The following is a 19,907-nucleotide window of genomic DNA, read 5'->3' on the forward strand; positions in this document are numbered from 1 at the left end:
AGAGACTACAGTAAAAAGGGAGGCATACTGAATATTAAAGGACATATTACATATTAAAATATTTTAAAGATGTAAAACATTGTAGGGTTTATTGTATATCACCAAACTTATTTTACTTTATCCCAAGATATTTGTACACTGTATCTACATTCACATGTTCGATTCCAGTCAACACTATAAATATTACAATATGCTAAGAGTACTGCACTAGTCACTGAAAGAATACAAAAATTTAAAAGGAAATGGTCTGCACATTAATGGAGCATTCAGGGCTCTATATGTATGTGTGTGTATTTGTGCAAGGTAATTACAAATCTTAAAGTAAAATGGTATAAGACCCTGGAATATCAAATCGCCATTGTATGAAGTCATTACCACTTACTACACAAGGCAGAAAAGGGTAATGGTGAAAGAATCATATGATAGAAAGAGATCTTTTTACTAAATCAGCCCCATACCTCACAGTTTGAGAAATTTATTCCATTTCAAAGGCTTCCTGTTTGGAAACTTATCACAAATTAGAAAGATGCTTTGGAACAGATTCAAAGGTATGGTAAAGAGCACCTGGGCTTCCTGGCAAATATGGCAAGACAAAAGAATAGCGTGGAAGAATGAAAAAACACTGGCTCTGGAGTCAGAGGATCTGGGTTCAAACACTGCCTCCAATGATTATGGACTATATGACCTTGGGCAGGTCCTCTAGCTTCCATGGATCTCTGTTTCCTTTACCTACAAAACGAAGGATTTTGACTAGAAGTATCTTCCTAGTCTAGATCTCTGATTCTATTATCATAAACCAATGACGTATTCTACCTAGGCTCCTCTAAAGCTAATGTGTTCCCTGGAAAAGACAGGTTCTATATGTAAAGCAGAAATATATGAATCTTTATCAAGTCAGTCCTTTTATGGATCTCTTCTCCTGCATTTATTTATCCAGCACTTCTGAATAGTTAGGTGACTAGATCTATAACTGAGACAATTCCAGCTCACTTATATTTACCACCAGTTTTGAATGCTTACTGTCAGTCATTTCATTCAATCCATTCTACAGGAACTCCTTTACACTCCCTTTTTTAAAAATCTCAGAATTGGTTTTCATTTTTTTAAAAAATTTTATGCAAATGCATTATAACTGACTCATGCATATACTAGCTTTTCTAAAAATACTTTTAAATGTTGCCTAACAGAACTCTAGAGTTGGAAAGTAGGTAAATCTAATCCAGGAATTTCCTGAAACAAGAAGTCATTCTTTATCATCCTGCCTCTGCTTCAAGATCTCCAAGGGCAGGGAACTTCCCCAATTCATATCTCTAGCCAAGTCACTGATATGAGTGCTGAACAAAACACAGCCAAAGGCATAAGTGTTCAGCCTACCACCAGTCATCACACCAGGTGAAGAGTCACACTCCAAGCATTTTACTCACTTCTATATCACCTTATCTGTACTATCAACGAGCCCCAATACATATTTAATCAGCCATCAGGCTATGGAAATTCACATTCTAAAACAATTAATTTCTGATGGCATGTGTATGTGTTTTGCATTATTGGGAGAGGGAATAAGCATTTACAGAGTGCCTACCTACTAAGTGCTATGGTCCATGGAGTCACGAAGAGTTGAACGTGACTGAACAACAATGAACCAGGCATTGTGCTTAAGCACTTTACAAATATTATCTCATTGGACGTTCACAACAACCCTGGGAGGTGCGGTTATTGTCCCCATTTTTCAGACTAGCCCAGGATCACACAGATAGTCAATAAGTGTCTAAAGCCACATTTCAACTCAGATCTTCCTGACTCCAGGCCCAATATTCTATATACTGTGCCACCTAGCTTCAATGGGATACATGGAAAAAAGGATCACTCATATAGAAGAAAAATGTGTCCCAATTAGCAAGTACTCTGGGATATAAGACTGAAAATTGTTTGTTTGGTTTTTTGTAAGTTGTTTCTTCTTTTAACCATCTAATCTAGGGGTTCTCAAACGGAAATACAGGAACTTTTTAAAAAATACATTTTGATAACTGTGCTTCAAAGTATTTGGCTTCCTTTATAAGCAATCCTATGCATTCTATTTTATGCATTTAAAAATATTATTTAAAGAAGTGGTCACCTACACTTTACCAGACTGCCAGAGGCATCTAGGACAGGCAAAAAAGGTTAAGAAACCCTGTTTTAATCCTGTCCCTTCTTTCTAGTCCTGCCTATTTACTTATAGCCTTCATTCCCTCTAATTGAAATGGCATCACAGAATTTAGGGGAAGAAGGGACCTCAGAAATCAGATAGTCCAACACCTCATTTTACACACAAGGAAACAGGCCTAGAAAAGGTAATGCAATTTGACAAAACTCCCAAATGAGTAAATAAGCCAAAACTAGAACCTGAGCCTATTTACATTGAGTCCAAAGTGCCTTCCCACGCACTATGCTATCTCTTTTGTAGGGGAATGATATTCCTAACTTGGATAATCAAGTCAATTCAACGAGATTAAGTGAATGCCTAATTCATTATTAGGCTTTATTTTAGTTCCAGGAGGTAAAAGACAAAAAAAAAAAAATAAGAGTCCCTTCCCTCAAGGAGTTTACATTCTACTAGAGGAAAGTTTTATATACATAGAGGACACACAAAATTAAGACAAAGTAAATACAAAACAATTTTGGCAGGAAAGAGAACACTAACCAACAATCAGGAAAGGCCCCCCCAGACTCTAGAGGGAGGAATACCTGAGAGCTTGTTTGGCAGCTGGATATTCTTTATTTTTTTAAGTACAAAAATATTTATAACAGCTCCTCTTTGTGGTGACAAAGAATTGGAAATTGAGGGGATGCCGATCAACTGGGGAATGGCTAAACAAGTTGTGGTATATGAATGTAATGGAATACTATTGTGTTATAACAAATGATGAGCAGGCAGATTTCAGAAAAACCTGGGAACACTTAACATGAACTGATTCTGAGTGAAGTAAGCAGAACCAGAAGATTGTACACAGTGATAGCAACGTTGTGTGCCCCTGCTGCCTCTTTACCATAACTGTATTTCTCTGGGCTTCCCCACCCTCTTTATAGATACTGTTCAGCTGGGACTAAGTGCTTCTCCCTGGGGCCCAGAATAAGGCGTGGCCCCAGGCAGCTGACAGAAGGTGATGGTTCTGCCCTCACAGAACCAGAAAACAGGGTACAGGGGCTGGGTGAAGAAGGCACTGAAAACATGCAGGAGCAGGACCCGGGGCTCCAAGCTATAGAAAGAGAGACGTCCAACAGGCAGGTCCAACTCCATTCCCAGGAGGTGTCTGGGTCTGCCCAGAAATCGCTGAGTCCCCCCATTGTGCCAGGTCTGATAGCCACCCTTCTGTACTTGGAGCCCCCAGGAACACGGGTTTCTTCCAATGTTGTCCATCTGTCCCAGCAGGTTTTGCTGGGCAAGTCCAGGATAGGTGACACCCAGGGTCACAGAATGGTCTGACACTTCTACCTCCCAATAGTGCTTTCCTGCCTCAAAGCCCAGGGCACATAGAACTTGCCATAGCCAAAACCTCCCAGGCTGGGTAGCACATAGGGACCTGGAGCCATGTTCAACCGGCTGGTTTTGGCAGGATAGGTAGCGGTGGTGGTTGGCAGTGTCACGGTCAAAGGTGAGGTTGCAGTAATTCTGTTTCAGTTCCTTCCTTAGACCTCACACTGGTCTGGGGTCCAATTCCAGGGGTCCTCTGTGCTCCTTGAGGCTAGGATCAGCATCTCCAAAAATCACAGGGTCAATTTCATCCCTCAGCAGGAGTTGATAGATTTGGTCTAGTGTCTTCTGTTTATTCAGCTGACCAGCATCTGCATCCCACTTCAGTGAGGGCACTGATGCCAAAGAACCAGGAGATATTAGAAGTAGAGCCCTCTGGAGGAAGCTCATGTCACTGGGACAGGTCAGCAGCTCCTGGATCTGCAAGGTGTGCTGTGCTAGGTAGGTGGTCTAGGTGGTCCTGAAGCCACTGCTTGGTCTCCCTGGCCTGTGCCAGAGCAGCTGACTGTTCCTGTTCAATGCTCTGGAGCCCTTTATCCCGTTGTGCTTCGAGGGCCCGCAGCAAGCAAGAGACTTCGTTGGAGACAGCCAAGGCCAGACTGTGGGCTGAGTTCTGGATCTCCTCATTCTTCTGCTGCAGCTCCTTAAGTTGTTCCTCGGCCTGAACTGCCTGGCTCCAATTTTCCTCCAGCTGCTCTTCCAGCTATTTCTCCTGTTCTTTGCGCTCCACATCGGGCTGGTCACGCCAGGGACCCTGGCACTGGCCCACCGTGCAGGCACAGAAGATTTACAGCTTCTCTGTCTGACAGTAGAGCTCCAGGGCTTGCCCATGCCAGGGCATCGGGCTGCCAGGCTCAGGCCGAGCACGGTCTACACCGCTACCGGCTGACCTTGGGCTTCCCAGAAAGGTATCCACCACGTCACACAGAGCCCCGTTCTTGTGCTGTGCGTGGATGGGGTCCAGCACTGGGGGCAGTCCACCTGCGCCAGTGGTATTCCGTGCAAACCCAGCAAAAGTTGTGGCCACAGGGCAGAGTGACCACTTCCCGGTATAGCTCCAGGCAGATTGCACAGACCAGGTTCTCTTCTAGCTGCAAGGCAGCCATTTTTTCCGCTCTGGCCAGGGGAGGGAGAAGCCGCAGCTGGAGGCTCTATGAAGCTTTGGCAAGGAGTGAGAGGAATCTCCTTGAGTGCAAAGGCACAGGTTAAAGATGAAATCTCATCTACCAGGAAAGGCATGTAGACCAGTTGGCTGAAATGCATATTGCATGAGGGAGAGTAATATGAAATTAGTCTCCAACGTTTGGTGCCAGATAATTAATTCTTCTTCATTTTTGGAGGGGAGGGGGTTTGGGGAGAGAATTTCCCTATCTCAGCAAGGTTAGAAGTACAGGGTGTCCCTAAAGTCTGGACACATAGGCAAAAATGCATACTTTGAAATATTTGGAATATTAACAGACCTTAGTCCCCTTGACTTCTTTTTCTATAGTACGCTAAAGGAGAAGGTGTACTCAATGAAAATCACAGACGCAACACACTTGATTGAACAGATGGAGTGAATGTGCTAAAATTGACGGCAATGTACAATGAGTTATTGCATCAAGTTCACGTGAATCTTGCAAAGCGCATCAACCTTTGCATCACAGATGAAGGAAATCATATTGAAGATGTTATTTGTTAATATTCCAATTAAATAAAATGTTATTGAAAATTTCATTCCCTTCATTTCTTGAAAATATGCATTTTTGCCTACGTGTCCAAACTTTAGGAACACCCTGCCCTGTATAGTAACCACTTAGAGACCACTCACCTCTAATAAGCGAGAGCTCTTAAGTATAACAATAATAACTAGTTCATAGGGTTGCTGTGAGGAATAAATGAGGTCAGTCAAGCAAGCTAGCATTTATTAAGCTCCTACTATGTACCAGGCACTGTGCTAAGCACTGGGAATACAAAGAAAAGCAAAAGGCAGTCTTCCCTCAAGATCACAGTCTAATGGGAGATACAACACTCCAATCATTATTTGCAAACAAGATTTATCCAGGATAAATAGGAAATAATTAACAAATGGAAAGTAGTAGCATTCTGGAGGATCAAGAAAGGCTTCTTGTAGAATGTGGGACTTTAGCTGAGACACAAAGGAAGAGAGAGAAGACAGGACATGGAGATGAGGAAAGATTTCCAAGTAGGGGACATAGCCAGTGAAAAAGCTGAAGTCAAAGGTGGGCTGTCAAGTATGAAGAACAGCAAGCCCGGTGTCACTGGGTCAAAAAGTAGAGGTGAAAAAGGTGGAAGAGTGGAAAGGTACAAAGGGGCCATGTTCCAAAGGGTTTTATAAACCCTGAGCCTAGAGGCAAAAAGGAGCCACTGGAATTAACTGAATAGGGAGGTGGGATGGTCACACTTGCACAGTAAGAATTTGATAGCTCAGTGAAGGATGACAGTCTACAATGGTGAGAGACATGAGACAGAAAGAGCAAACAACACACTATTGCAATAATTCAGAAATGAGGTGATGAGGGCCTGTACCAGGGGCTGTGTCAGAGAAGAGAAGGGGGCATATTCCAGAGATATTAGGAAGATAGAAACAACTGGACTTGGTAATTGACTGGATACAGGGGGTTGAGTGAGAGTAAGGAGTCAATGATGACACGTACTCTGTGAGCCCAAGTGACTGGGAGGATGGTGGTACCCTTAACAAAGAAATTAGCAAATGGGGAGGTGGGGGGGAGTTAGGTGGGGTAGAGATAATGAGTTCCGCTTTGCACGTGTCTACAAGACATACAGTTCAAGATGTAAAGTACTTTACAATAGTGCATAAATATTAGTTATTATGTATAAAGTCACCCATTCTGAACCTCTTTTCTCATTTATAGAATTAAGGGAGTGGACTGGATTACTTCCCAAGTCTCTCTCTTCCAGTTTTAACTTTCTGTAAATCTATAAGCAAAATAATTTCCTAAACCAATCAGAACTATGTCTCTAAAAAAAATAACTGACATTAGAGCATTTTTAAAGTTTGTGAAGCACTCTTTTTTCACTCTCACAAGAGTCTTATGAGGTAATTACCCTTATTTCAGAAGGAAAATGAAAGATATTTTTGCCCATAATCACATACACAAGTTTCAGAGGCAGAATTCAAAATTTGATCCACCTTTGACTCCAAGCTCAGTACTCTTCATCACATCAAGCTACCTCTCTAATAATAACTCAGCTAATTTTAAAATTAGCCTTCTAATTTCAACCTTCATTGATCTGGCTTTTGGCCCTAAGATGGACACCTGAATTACCTTTAAAGTGTGGAAAATTAGCCAACTTAAAAGCGTACCATTTGCTTAAACATCTTTTAATTCTGAAATCTCTTAAGGAAAAGGATGTAGCCGGATGTCTGTTTGTTAACTTATCCATAACATTTATGTAGCAGCCACAAGGAATAGGACTGCTTGTACATTAGGTATTCTGATGGGTTACAGGAAACAGGAGATGTAACCTTTGCCCAAAACAGTATGTTTATAACCTAATGGGGAAAAAAATGGCAACACAGGAAGAATAGGAAGCATGTGCACATCCCAGGCAGCATAATAATAGTAACAAGAATGATGACCCTAACAGTAATAATTATAATAACTGATGCTTAAAAAATGCTAAGGTTTGCAATGCTCTTCACATACATGGCCCAAATGGATCCCCACAACCACCTTGTAAGATAAGTTCCCCAGGTAGTTTTATCCCCATTTTACTGATAAGGAAACAGGCTCCAAGAGGTTAAGTGACTTCTCTGTGGTCACAGAACTAACAACAGGATAACATACCAGGGTCTGAGAGCTAAAAAACCTCCAAAATTAGGGCAGTGTGCTGTTACCTCACACTGGGGCAGGCTACAACATCTCCAGTGCTAGGGCAGCATACCAGTCCGTTTGAGTGTCAGGAGCAAGATTCAAAGGAACAAATAAATCCTTGATGATTGCAAGTTCAACGATACACACACAATGACTTTCAAACTCTAAGGTGTTCTAGTCTACTAAAGCTGCTTTATAGAAGAATCAGACCAGCCAGAGAAAACTGAAAATAGCAGATCTTTATTTGACATGTTCTAACCGACCAAAGGGAAGGCTTGAAGCTTTGAGAAACCCAAAGCCAGAATCATGGCAAGGGGAGGCAAGGCCAACAAAAATGGATATAACTACTTCCATGAAATGGTCTCAACCACAGCAGGAAGAATATGGGAGTTTAATGATCGTTCTAATAAGGGCCTGCTTTGTAGCCTTGTCGTTTAGAGCTATAGCTCTGTTAATTGGTGAGATTCTTCCTAATGAGTGTATGAGTACCTGGGGTTTCATCAACCCCATCAGGATAACATACCAGGGTCTGAGAGCTAAAAAACCTCCAAAATTAGGGCAGTGCACTGATACCTCACACTGGGGCAGGCTACAATATCTCCAGTGCTAGGGCAGCATACTACTCCAAAACAGGTGCAGAGGGCTAACACCAACTCCACAGTAGGACAGTATACACAGTAGGGCAATCCACCTGTCAGCCAGTGAAACAGGCCATCCACCCACTTGCCATCAGTTAAATAGGCCAGAACCAAAGGTTTCTACATAAAGGAGGAAGGAAGGTCTCACTCAAATGATGTGATTGGCTGGCTTCCTCCCTCTAATGTTGTACAGGAAGTAGCATCCTCCAGACAAGTCAAATCACCACTAACATCTTGATAATTATCCCTCAGATCCTGACAGAGACAGCATAGGCCCAATGACCTTGTGAATGGCAGTGTCTCCTAAATATTGCCAGACTTGTTTCCAGCCCAGTTTCACAGCTCATCTGGACAGGAGAAATCATTGCAGAGAAAGGGTCCACATTCCTCATCACTACCAGTAACTGCTGACCAACTCTAAACAATAGAAAGAGGATACTGGAAGAGGCCCAGGGCATCTAGGTGACTTAGTGGATAGAATGCTGGGCCAGGGAGACTTGAGTTTAAATTTGGCCTCAGACGCTCACCAGTTGTGTGACTCTTAGCAAATCATTTAACTCATATTTGCCTTAAAATACTGGAGAAAGAAATGGCAAACCACTCTGGTATCTCTGCCAAGAAAACCCCAAAAGGGATCACAAAGAGTTGATAAGACTGGAGCCCCACAAGTGGCAGCAATCTCACCACCCCTCCAGTCCTGCCTTCGGCCAAGCCCTCAAAGCCGGAGAAGCAACTCCTACCACCCAAAGGGAAGCCAAGCCAGCCACTGAAGCAGTAAGGCCCCCAGAGTCAAAGACAGAAGGCAGGCAGCATGTTCTGGGCAAATCAAACTACCATCACCACCTAGACCACCATTTCCTCAGATCCTGATGGAGACAGTCCAGGGAAGAGCAATGCTCTAGAAAGAGTTATATGAAATGATATGAACAAGACCAGAAGAATAATTTATATTATAACATCAATAATATAAAAATGAACAATTTCAAGGATTTTTATAAACTCATGAAGAACGAAATAAATGGAACCAGGAGAACAATTTATACTATAAAACCACTATAAAACAAACAACTTTGAAAGCTGTAAGAACTATGATCAATATAATTAACATTCATGATTTCAGGGGATCAGTGATGAAACATGCTATCCATTACAGAGACATAACGGATCAGAGTCAGAATGAGACATATTTTTGTATATAGACATTGGAAGAAATTGTTTTGCTTGACTAATCTTTGTTATAAGAATTTCTTTTCTGTTTTCAATGGCTTAAGGAAGGGAAAAGAGAGAAGTGATACAGATGTGAAATTTTTCATTTACTTTCAAGGGAGGTCATTATTAACTTTATAGAGACCTCTCATGAGGTGGGAGTAATCTGCAAATGTTTGTAATGTAAAAACAGAACACATCAATAAAAATGAAAATGACAGAAAAAGGAACAGTAATGCTTCCAGTCCACTTCCCTCAGCCATTATCCTGAGAAGCAACCCCTATAGAGATTTATCCTGGCAACTGCTCCTGCAGCTCTGCTGAATACCCAGAAAATAAAGTTCTTGCCACTAAAGTTCTTACCTTGTGAAAAAAAAAAAGTTTCATCATCAGAAGCTCATGTAACTTTATCAGCGAAAATTACATTAAAGAAGAGACGTTACCATCAGCTTTGCTGCTACACTCCAAGCACCATGGGACCTTTCCATAGGACTTGCAGCTTCTGTATATGTTGTCTCACTCACTAGAATGTGAGCTCCTTAAAGCAGGGACTGTCTTATTTTTCTATTTCTATCACCAGCACTTAAAGTTTTTTGCATGTAGAAAGCACTTAACAAATGCTTCATTCATTCATTCATGTCACAGGCAGGGAACTACCAATTATTAAGGTAAAAAGAGCATGCAAGTTTATCCCATGGAAGAATTGATTCAAATTGATAAGACTAAGAGCAATTTCAAAAAAAAAAAAAGTCAAAGAACATGAACAGATACTTCCAAAGGAAAAAAATCCAAGCTGTAATGAACTATATTTTTTAAAATGCTCTGAATCACTAGTAATTAGAGAAATGCAAATTAAAGCCACTTTGTGGTTCTACTTCTGCAACACTGTTTGGTTTTAAATCCAAGGAACAGGATGGCCTCCTCAGGATAAGCTGATCACCTGAAATCTCATCATCTTGTGGTTTAATTCACCTTTGAATACTCACTACCTTCCCAACTCCCTCAGCCCCCTCTCCCTTCTCACTGGAGAGCTGGAGGGTGGAGCACTAAACTCCTCCCATAGCTTTCCTTTATAGAAGGCTGTATCTGGGCTCTAGCTAACTCTCCACTTTCTATCTGTAGCTTTGCTAGGTTTGAACTCCAAGGAAGAAGATGCCCTGCCCTGCCCTGCCCCCACATGCATAGCCCAAACCTCCTCCCTTTTCCAGCCTCCTTTTGTGTGTGTCTCCTCCATTCAATTGTAAGCTTAAGGGCATGAACTGTCTTTTTTTTTTTTTCTTAATTAGAATCCTCAGTGGTGCCTGGCACATAGTAAGCACTTAAAAAAATGTTTATTGAACTGCAAATCCCAAATGTTGGAAAAATAGGAAGAGTAATGAAATGTTGGTGGAGCTATGAATAGGTATAGCCATTATGGAAAGCAACTACTTCGGAAAAGGCACTAAACTGTCTATAACCTTTGACTCAATTGTACCACTGCTAGGCTTATACTCCAAAGATATCAAAGGACTTATAAGTAGAAAAAATATTTGTTGTAGCTCTTTTTGTAGTTACCAAAAGGCTTGAAACTTTGGAGAGGGTGGGAGTGGGGCCCACCTGCCAAGGGATGACTAAACAAATTATGGTATATAAATATAATGGAATATTATTGTGCCATAAGAAATGATTTAATGTATAAATTTCAGAATAGAAGACTTCTATGAATTTAAACTGAGCAAAGAAGAATTGGGAGAATAATTGATACGATAATAATATTATAGAATGAAAGCAACTTTGAAAAACTTTAGAACTCTGATCAAGGTCACAGATCTTGTTACACAAGGGTCTTGAGTGAATTAAGACTCCAGTTCTGGTCTTTAAATCTGTACTCCTTCCAAGTATCTCTCTTTAAATACTTTGTTGTCTGAAGTATCAAAGAATTAGTCAAGTATTAATTAAGAACTAGGTACTGTGTAATAGAAAAAAAGGCTTTTCAATGGATAATTCATCACGAGAAACAAGTTATCATTACACAATGTCCTGACAAAATGTGGATTTGTATTATAGAAAGGTAATTTACAGATCAGATATCCACATAGGGGAGAATCTACTTAAAGCTAATGATGAAGACCCTAGAAATCACTACTAGAAAGACTAATAATTTCCTCAAGCCCATTACTTTATAAAATCATCACCACCTAAAACATCAAGCATAAAAGATACTCCAATTTTAAAATGAATTAAGACATATTAAAGACGTTGTACAAAACTAAAGAAATAAATCACAAATAGGAACTTACTAACTTCTCGTTGGGTTGGATTCCTATTTTCATTTCTTCACAAAAATGATTAGAATTTCCCCAAATGTCTAACATGGTTTTGAACTGCTACTAATATAATCAGACAGAAAGTGATCCTATTAGAAGGTGAAAGTCATTCAAGTTGACAGCTTCTGCACTGAGAGGCAAAAGCCCAGTGGGGGAGGGGGTGGTACTTCTGTCTCCATTATCTCCAGAAGCCCAATTTTCTCCCCAAAAGGTCCCTGGAGCAAAGTAAAACATTCCTAGAGACAAGGTAAAACTTCAAGGCCACTTCTGTATTCTGCTATCCACCCATCACTAATTTTATGATTATGATGTGACATATAAATAAATAATTATACTGAACCCGTCAAGTCTTATGACATTTTAAGTCAACACACTTTTTTTCAATCTTGTCAGTATCTCTTTTATACCACCATTTTCATTATTAAAAGTAGTTTTTTCACTTCTCTATCCTCAGCTGTCTGAATTTGGACACAATACTTCTCTAGATTCCATCACGGAGCAAACAAAATGACTGCAAAACAGTTATTTCCCCAATTCATGAATATCTCACTTGAGAACTTTGAGTACCTAAGAAACTGCAGATTCATATGTGAAAAGAGACACTGAATAGGGAGTCATGTATGAAGGTCTGAATCCTGGATCTGCCGTGCGCTACCTAGTTGTTCAACGGCAAATATGACAGTGATACTACGTTCTCTAAAGTTTCCTCCAGATCCCAATACCTTGAACCCAGGATTATATTCCCATTCCCGCCCCACACCAAAAGACAACAGCAGAGCTATCCTGGACCAACAGTACCATTTGGTAGCCAACAATAACTTTTCCTATCTCCCTTCCTTCATCTTCCCTACACCAAGAGCTACTATATACACTCAACTAACTCCCCAAAGGACAGTACAGTTACTTCAAGCTCAGTCAGTCATTTACTAAGTCGCACACTACCATGTACAATGTACTGTACTAAGCACTGGGGATACAAAAAAACAGGCAAAGGATAATCCCTGCCCTCAAGGAGCTTAGCATGACAGACCTAATGGGGGAGGCAACAAATAAGCTATATATAGGCTAAACAGGAAATAATTAACAGAGGGAAGAAAGCTTCCTAAGCTTACTGCCTTCCTAGGCTTAAAGGAAGCAGAGATGAGGAGAGAGAGCATTCCAGGCCTGGGTGACAGATAGCCTGAGAAAATGCCTGGAGCCAAGAAATGGAGTTACTCATTTCAGGAACAGCAAGGAAATCAGTGTCATTGGACTGAAAAGTACGTGAAAGGGAGTAAGGTATAAAATGACTAGAAAGGCAGAAGAGGCTAGGTTATGAAGGACTTTGAACACTAAACAGAGTGTATTTGATCCTGGAAGCCATAGGGAGTCACTGGAGTTTATTGAATACAGGAGGTGACAGAGTGGAATCTGCTCTTTGGGAAAACCACTTTAGTTGCTGAATGGAGGATGAATTGGATCTGGAAGAGATTTGAGGCAGGCAGACTCCAAGCAGGTTACTGCAGTAGTCCAGGTGTGAGGTGACAAGGGCCTGCCCTAGAGTTGTGGTAGCGACAGAGGAGAGAAAGGGGCATATTTGAGAGATGTTGTAAAGGTGAAACTGGCAAACTTTAGTAACAGATTGAATACGGAGGGTGAGAGATAGTGAGGCCTCAAGGATGTCTCCTAGGTTGTGAACCTGGGGGACTGGGAAGATGGTGTTGCCTTCTATAGTAACAGGTAAGTTAGGGGTGGGAGAGAGTGTAATGGGAAAGACAGTTCAGTTTTATATGAGTTTAAGATGTCTACTGGACATCCAGTGTGAGATATTTGAAAGGCAACTGGAAATTTGAAACCAGAGGTCAGCAAAGAGGCTAGGGCAGGTTAGGTGTATTCAAGAATCATCAGCGTTGAGACAGTGGCTAAATCCATGGGAGTTGATGAGACTGCCAAGTGAAACAGTAGAGAGGTAGAAGAGGAAGGGGTCCAGGAGAGAATCTTGAGGGACATCTGCAGTTAAAAGAGGTGATATGGAAGAGGAGATTCTAAAAAGGAACTCACACAATTTAATTCAAATAATGAACATCTTGTTTAGCCTTCTTGTTTTCCCCTTACCATTCCTGTTCTCCTGGAAAAATCTTTATATTTCTCTGTATTTCTCTTCACTCCATTTAAGAACCAAAACCAGATTCTAATCTTGGTTGATAGTACAAGTATAATGCTAGTGATGATCTAAAATCAAGGTAAAAGAAATGCGTATTTCAATGAAATTATAACACAATTTGTAATGAATATGCTGATCCATCTCTAAAGCCCTTGAAAGTGACTAGAAGTCTTTTTTTTTGTCTCCTTTCATTAAGCCTGCTTTTCCTCAAACACAGAATCAAGAACAAAAATCCATCTCTTATTTAATGTTATTGTTTTTTCTTAATTACTAGCATTGCAACAATATTCTTGTCTACTATTTTTCATAGTAACCTTTAATTATCAAAGTTAGAGCATGAGTAAAACCAGAGTTGGAAAGAGCTAGCTAGAATATAACCACTATTCATACAACACTGCGTCGGTGCAAAAAGGCATTCTCGGTTCCAAACACCTAACTTAAAATGACTTTTTAATTCATCTTATTTGAATTAGGGGTGTTCTATGCTATCTTCGAACAGCTATGATTTGGTAATATCTGACATACATATAAGACTCTGGATTTCAAAGTGCTTTAACATATATTATCTGATGTGATGGTCACAACAACTATTAGATAAATACATACACTATGTATATTCTTATTTTCATTTTTCGCCTGGGTAAACAGAGGTTCAGACATGTTAAGTGAGTTATTCAAAGTTGTACACTTTGAACCCAAGTCTCTCCTACCTCCAGATCTAGTATTCTTCCTATTATGGCCATGTTGCTTGTCAACAGGAAAGATTTTTCATCTAATGCATTACATCCCTTTCTCTAAATGGGAAAGAAGTGGGGGGAAAAGTGGGACTCTGTCATTACTTATGTTTATCATTTGGAATACTCTGTTCAGACGAGAAAATCTATTGTATTTATATAGCAATTATACTTGATACTTAAAACAACCTCTATAAAATAGAGAAGCTATCCCTATTTTACCCAAAGTTAAAAGAAATTCAGAATTTTGCCCACAGTGACAATATTTATAAGTGGGGAAAAGAGACCAGAAGCAAAATCTTTTTGACAATTATTCTAGTGTATTTTCACTACTCCACAATGACTCCCTGAAGCAACGTCAAAGGCCAGAAAGTTCCTTTCCATGGTAACAAATAAAAACAAGTTATATTAATGTACACTAAATGATGGGGTTCAGGTCGGTTATGGGACCTAAACCCCATCAATAGAATATTTTAAAAATGTGTTAAATGAAAAATACAGTATTTTTATTTATTATTATTATTTTATTTATTGATTAATGTATGTGTATGTGTGTGTGTGTGTGTGTGTGTATGAGAGAGAGAGAGAGAGAGAGAACTGGACACAGAAATGGAGGAAGACAGTGGGTCTATTTAGATTTGAAAAATGTGTGTTTTGTATTTGATGACTGTAATACAAGTCACACAACACTGCTGATTAGTCTACTACAAATCTGATATATGATCTCAAAAGGGCCATAACGATTGAACCACAAATCCTTCCACTCTTCCCTGATTAACTCCCTACTTAACTTCCCACCGCATCCATTGCAAATCCCTTTTCCACCTCAAAGCCCCTAGCCAATCAGCAATTACTAATTAAGTGCTTACTATGTGCCACATGGCAAATACCTACATCACCATTGCTCCGCTGGCTCTTTGCAAAAGAACTCATGTCATACTTCATGAGAAAACTGAGGTGATCTGTTGTGGGATTTCTCTATTCATCAATTTCATACCTCAGATATCGTCTCAGTCTTTTTTGCTTTTTCTCAATCTTGGAAGAAGAAATGATTCTTCTCCTTGTCAAGGCTTACTCATTTATTTATTCCCTTATTCCCATTCAAACTCACTTCCTCTGGCAGCATGTTCCCCTTGATCCTCTCCTTCCCCACTCTCATCCCTCTCTTTCTCTACCGGCTTTTTCCTACTACTTATAAAAATGCCCACATTTCCCCAGCCTTCAAAAAAATAAAAAAAATCTTCATTCAGCCCTGTCATCCCCTCTCCTACAATCACCCCATAACTACTCCCCTCCACTGCCAAACACTTAGGAAAAAAAGTAATATACACTCCTTACCTCCACTTCTTCACCTCCCACTTACTTCTCAAGCCCTTGCAATTTGGTTTCCAAACTGGTCTCTCCCAATTCCTAAATGCAACATCGTACTGACCTCTGTATTATAGTGTCTGACACTACTGACCACCTTCTTTTCCTTAATTCTCTCTTCTTTGGGTTTTCATGACACCAGTCCTTCAGATTCAGTCATGCCTTCTCAATCCTCTACTCTGTATCATCCATTATCTATGTCCTAGCCCTCTTGGCGTGAGTATACAAAAAGATCCTGATACCAGTTTCCATGAGTTCAACTATCAGCTCTAGGAAGAGGATTTTAAAATCTACATAGCCCTCATCTCTCTTCTGAGCACCAGTCCCACATCTCTGTCACATATCTCCAACTCAACACACCCAGAATAGTATTCATTGCTTCTCCCACAAAATCTACCCATCTTTCTAACTTCCTGGTATCTGATAAAGGCACTACCATGTTTCCAGTCACCCAGGTTCCAAACCTCAAAGTTATACAACTTTCCACTCTCCCTCAGTTCTCTCGTCCAGTTAATTGCTGGGTCCTACAAGTCCTACCTCCACAAATCTATTATGTTTATCTCCTCTTCATTCTTATGGTCACCACCATACCTCTAACCCCTAGACTACTGATCTCCTTGTCTCAATCCAAGTCTCTCCCTCTCCAATTTATCTTCTACAAGACTGATATTCTTAAATCACAGGCCTAACTAACCGTGTCATTCCCTTGACCAAAGAGATTCAGTGATTCCCTATTGTCTCTAAGATAAAATAAATACCCCTTGGTTTGGCATTTAAAGGTCTTCACATTAGTCTACATAACATGTTCTATTTTCCAATCAAAACAGTCCACAACATTCCATTCCATCTCCTACTTCCATGCTTTTGCCCACGCTGTCCTTTTTGCCTGACATGTTCTACCCTACTCACCTTTTTTCTTGTAATCCCTAGTTCAAAACTCAAGGCACTTCTTATAATCCTCCATATCCCCATCCCATCCTATAACAAATTATTTTGTATTTATTTATATGTGTGTACACCACCCACCCAGTGGAATGTAGGGTAATGATGGGCAAGGTGCTATTTAATATCTGTCTTTAGCTGTGCAGCACCCTGCACCTATGTGTCTGTCACACTGCAGACATTTAGTAAATGCATGGTGAATTGAATTGATAGCTGCTGTACTTCACTGATACCCATAAATCAAGAGGCTTAGAAGGAGGATTTTAGAATGTTGTAGGGATCCCCCATGGAAGATTTATGGGAAGACATGGAAAAGAGTCACAAAAGATGAAGTATGATTGGGTTACAAACTGCATCACAGCAGAAGGGCCAATATTGATGAAATAACAGTTCTATTAAAGTATATGTATGATTGTGTATGTTTTTATATTTATTTGAAAGTGAAGTAGTAGCATTCCTCAAAACCAGACACACAGAGCTCTGGAAAGAATGGACTTCACTGATCCACAACATGAAAGAACATGATAAGAAGTCATAATCGTAGGGCAATTCAAGGAGAACTGAATCAAGATTTCATTTTTTGATCCCTACACAAATTTTACAATGTTTTTTTAATTTCTTATTTACTTTATTTAAATTTCTTATTTACCTTCAAGGAAGGTAGTCTTTTAATTCTCAAAGCAGTTCAAGTACAGTGCATTGCAAAGACAGAAAGAGAATTTGAGAGCAGGTGACAGCTGCCTTGTTTTCCCAACACTTGCTGCTACCAGCTGTTCTGTGGCAGATGGGCACAACTGCTTGAAGTGTGTCTGGAAGTGTTGAGTACACTAGAGAAAGGGATTGTGTGCAAAAGAGTTATCAGCTGGTTCTTAGAACAATCATGGAAAGAAAAATTATGACTCAGGAGAAGGGACAAAAGCCAATCAAGTTCAAATCACAGTCATCTCTAACACAGTGGATCATTAAATAATCAAAAGGGGGTGGCACCACAACTGTGTTGCAATGAAGTTATTATAAGGAGAAGAAAGACAAAGTTGTTCTTCAGAGTCAGAAGGAGTAATACTTTCCTACCATGACTACTAGGCTCTTGCAACTCCGGATCAGCTCTCAAAGTCTCATTATTAAGAATCTAAGTCTTATGCTCAAATATAGCAATGATGAGCTAAATGGATTGGGTTTTGTTTTTTGTTTTGTTTTGTTTTGTTTTTTAACTTTCTCTTCCAGTGACTACTAACCATGATAGCGTCCAGCCTCAGGCAAAACTGAAAATTCTGTTCTTCCAGTACCTCAGTCCCAGATACCTTATTCTACAATTCATTTCCTGATGTTGCTATCTAAGGTTCCAAAGTACCAACTGAGGTGCCCAACTTGAGAGTCTCACTTTCTCCTGGTACCCTGACTGGTCACACAAGGCTTTGTGGCCATGCCCCACCCTGTCCCCAAATGAGATTTATCTATCACCTCATAGCCAGGCTATCTGCTTGTAGGTAATAAATAGAGGATCTGACAATGGTGATGAGAGAAGGATATAATAAAATCTTTTTCTCTTCTAGTTAAAGTGAATCTTAAACAGAAACCTTCTGGAGACAATGGCTTCAACTTCTTTTTGATTACCAAAGAAGTAACCCTTATGTTTTTCAAGATAATTGTCCAGGGTCTAGTGCCATGGTAGGTCAGTGGGAGAAGATATATTTGGCAGGTAGGCTTTTAGTAACCTCAAATTAGGAAAACATACAGTGGACTGGGATCTGGCCTTGACAAAAAAATGCTGGTTATAAAGATCTAGCAGTCATCTACATAGAGATGATGAGACTCACAGGAGGTGATGAGGTCACTAAGAGGGAGAACTGAGAAAAAAGAGAGGACTCCTAAAGGATTTAAGCAACATCCACAGTTATGAGGAGCAAAGGAGAATGAGAAAGAGCTACTAGGTTAGAGATACAGGAAAGAGTATTATCACTAAAACCCAGAGGGGGAATAAAAAAAGAGGATCCAGGAGAACCTGGTCAATGATGCCAAATGCAGCTGATAGGTTGAGAAGGATGAAGTCTGAGAATAAATAATCAGACTTGTCAATTATGAGGATTTTTGGCAACTCTGGAGAGAGAAGTTTCACCTGAGTAATGAGTTTAGAAGCCAGAGTTCAAAGGCCCGAGGCGTGAGAGGAAAGAAAGTGGAGCTCAGTAGACAGGGTTTTGTTGTTATTTTTTTCCTGGGAGTTTGGCCAAGTAAGAGAGGTGAGATACAAGGAGTGGATGGCTGGATCTTGTGAAGGTTTTAAGGATAGGTAAGACTTGGGCATGTCTGAAAACAGGTCGAAGATTTGAGAGACAGTGGGAATGGGACTGCAATCTGACATAGACAATATACGGGGAAGGATAAAGGGCAGGTGGAAGTGCTGATGTAGGAAAAGGGCCACCTCTTTGTTAAAGGCAGGGAAAGGAGAAGAAACTTATGGTGGAGGCAGGAACGTCAAGGAGTTTTGAGACAGAAGAAACAAGAGAGTTCACATTCAACGGCCATCTCTTCAGCTGAGAGAAATTAAGATGGGGACAATATACAATGACTGAGGAGAGAAGGGAAGGTCTAGAATAACTTCTGTGGCCAGTGAGACAGGGAACCAACTAGAGAGGAATAAAAGAATGTCCTTGTTGCAGTGAGGGCACATCTGAGGTTAGATCAGATAAATTTATAATGTAATTGCCATTCAGCATGGTTATGTTCTCCACTACTATTAAGCTACATGTGAGTAGGAGTGGAGGAGATGAATGTGGTAGTAATTCAGGGCTGAGGTTTGGCAAGAGATTAGTAGCTATAGGGCAAAGAGGAAAGGGAACTTAAGAAAAGAGGATAGTAGAGATCAAGATTAGGAAAGAAGTAAACTATAGTTAGAGCAGAGATCTATGTAAACTACTCAGAGATGGACTGATAAGAAGTAAAGATGAGAGCAACCTATGGGTTTAGGAGGGGTGAGATGTAGGGAAAGAAGGAGTAACAAGAGGTTATGGTCATACTGAAGAATGTTGGAGTTGTTGTTTGTTATCCTTGTTAGTTAATTAAGGAAGTAGAACACATGTGAATAAGGTCTAGGGTATGACTATGCCTGTGTGTGACCAAGGAGGGAGTGGATCCTGGAATTTAAAGAGAACTGGAAGGTTAGAAATTTTGAAGAAGCATAGTTATTGAAGTTCTCTAGTGTAAGAGTTGGGGGCAAGGG

At 40.3% G+C, this 19,907-nt stretch overlaps 1 protein-coding gene and 1 pseudogene across 4 annotated transcripts in view; both read right to left on the reverse strand.

Moving 5' to 3' along the window:
• Nucleotides 1-19,907, reverse strand: part of PRKX (protein kinase X-linked) — a 143,459-nt gene that overhangs the window by 107,551 nt on the left and 16,001 nt on the right. The window lies entirely within an intron of this gene.
• On the reverse strand, nt 3,077-4,620 carry LOC118838666 (annotated as a pseudogene).

This window comes from Trichosurus vulpecula, chromosome 2, assembly GCF_011100635.1.
Source record: "Trichosurus vulpecula isolate mTriVul1 chromosome 2, mTriVul1.pri, whole genome shotgun sequence".
NCBI classification, from domain to species: Eukaryota; Metazoa; Chordata; class Mammalia; order Diprotodontia; family Phalangeridae; genus Trichosurus; species Trichosurus vulpecula.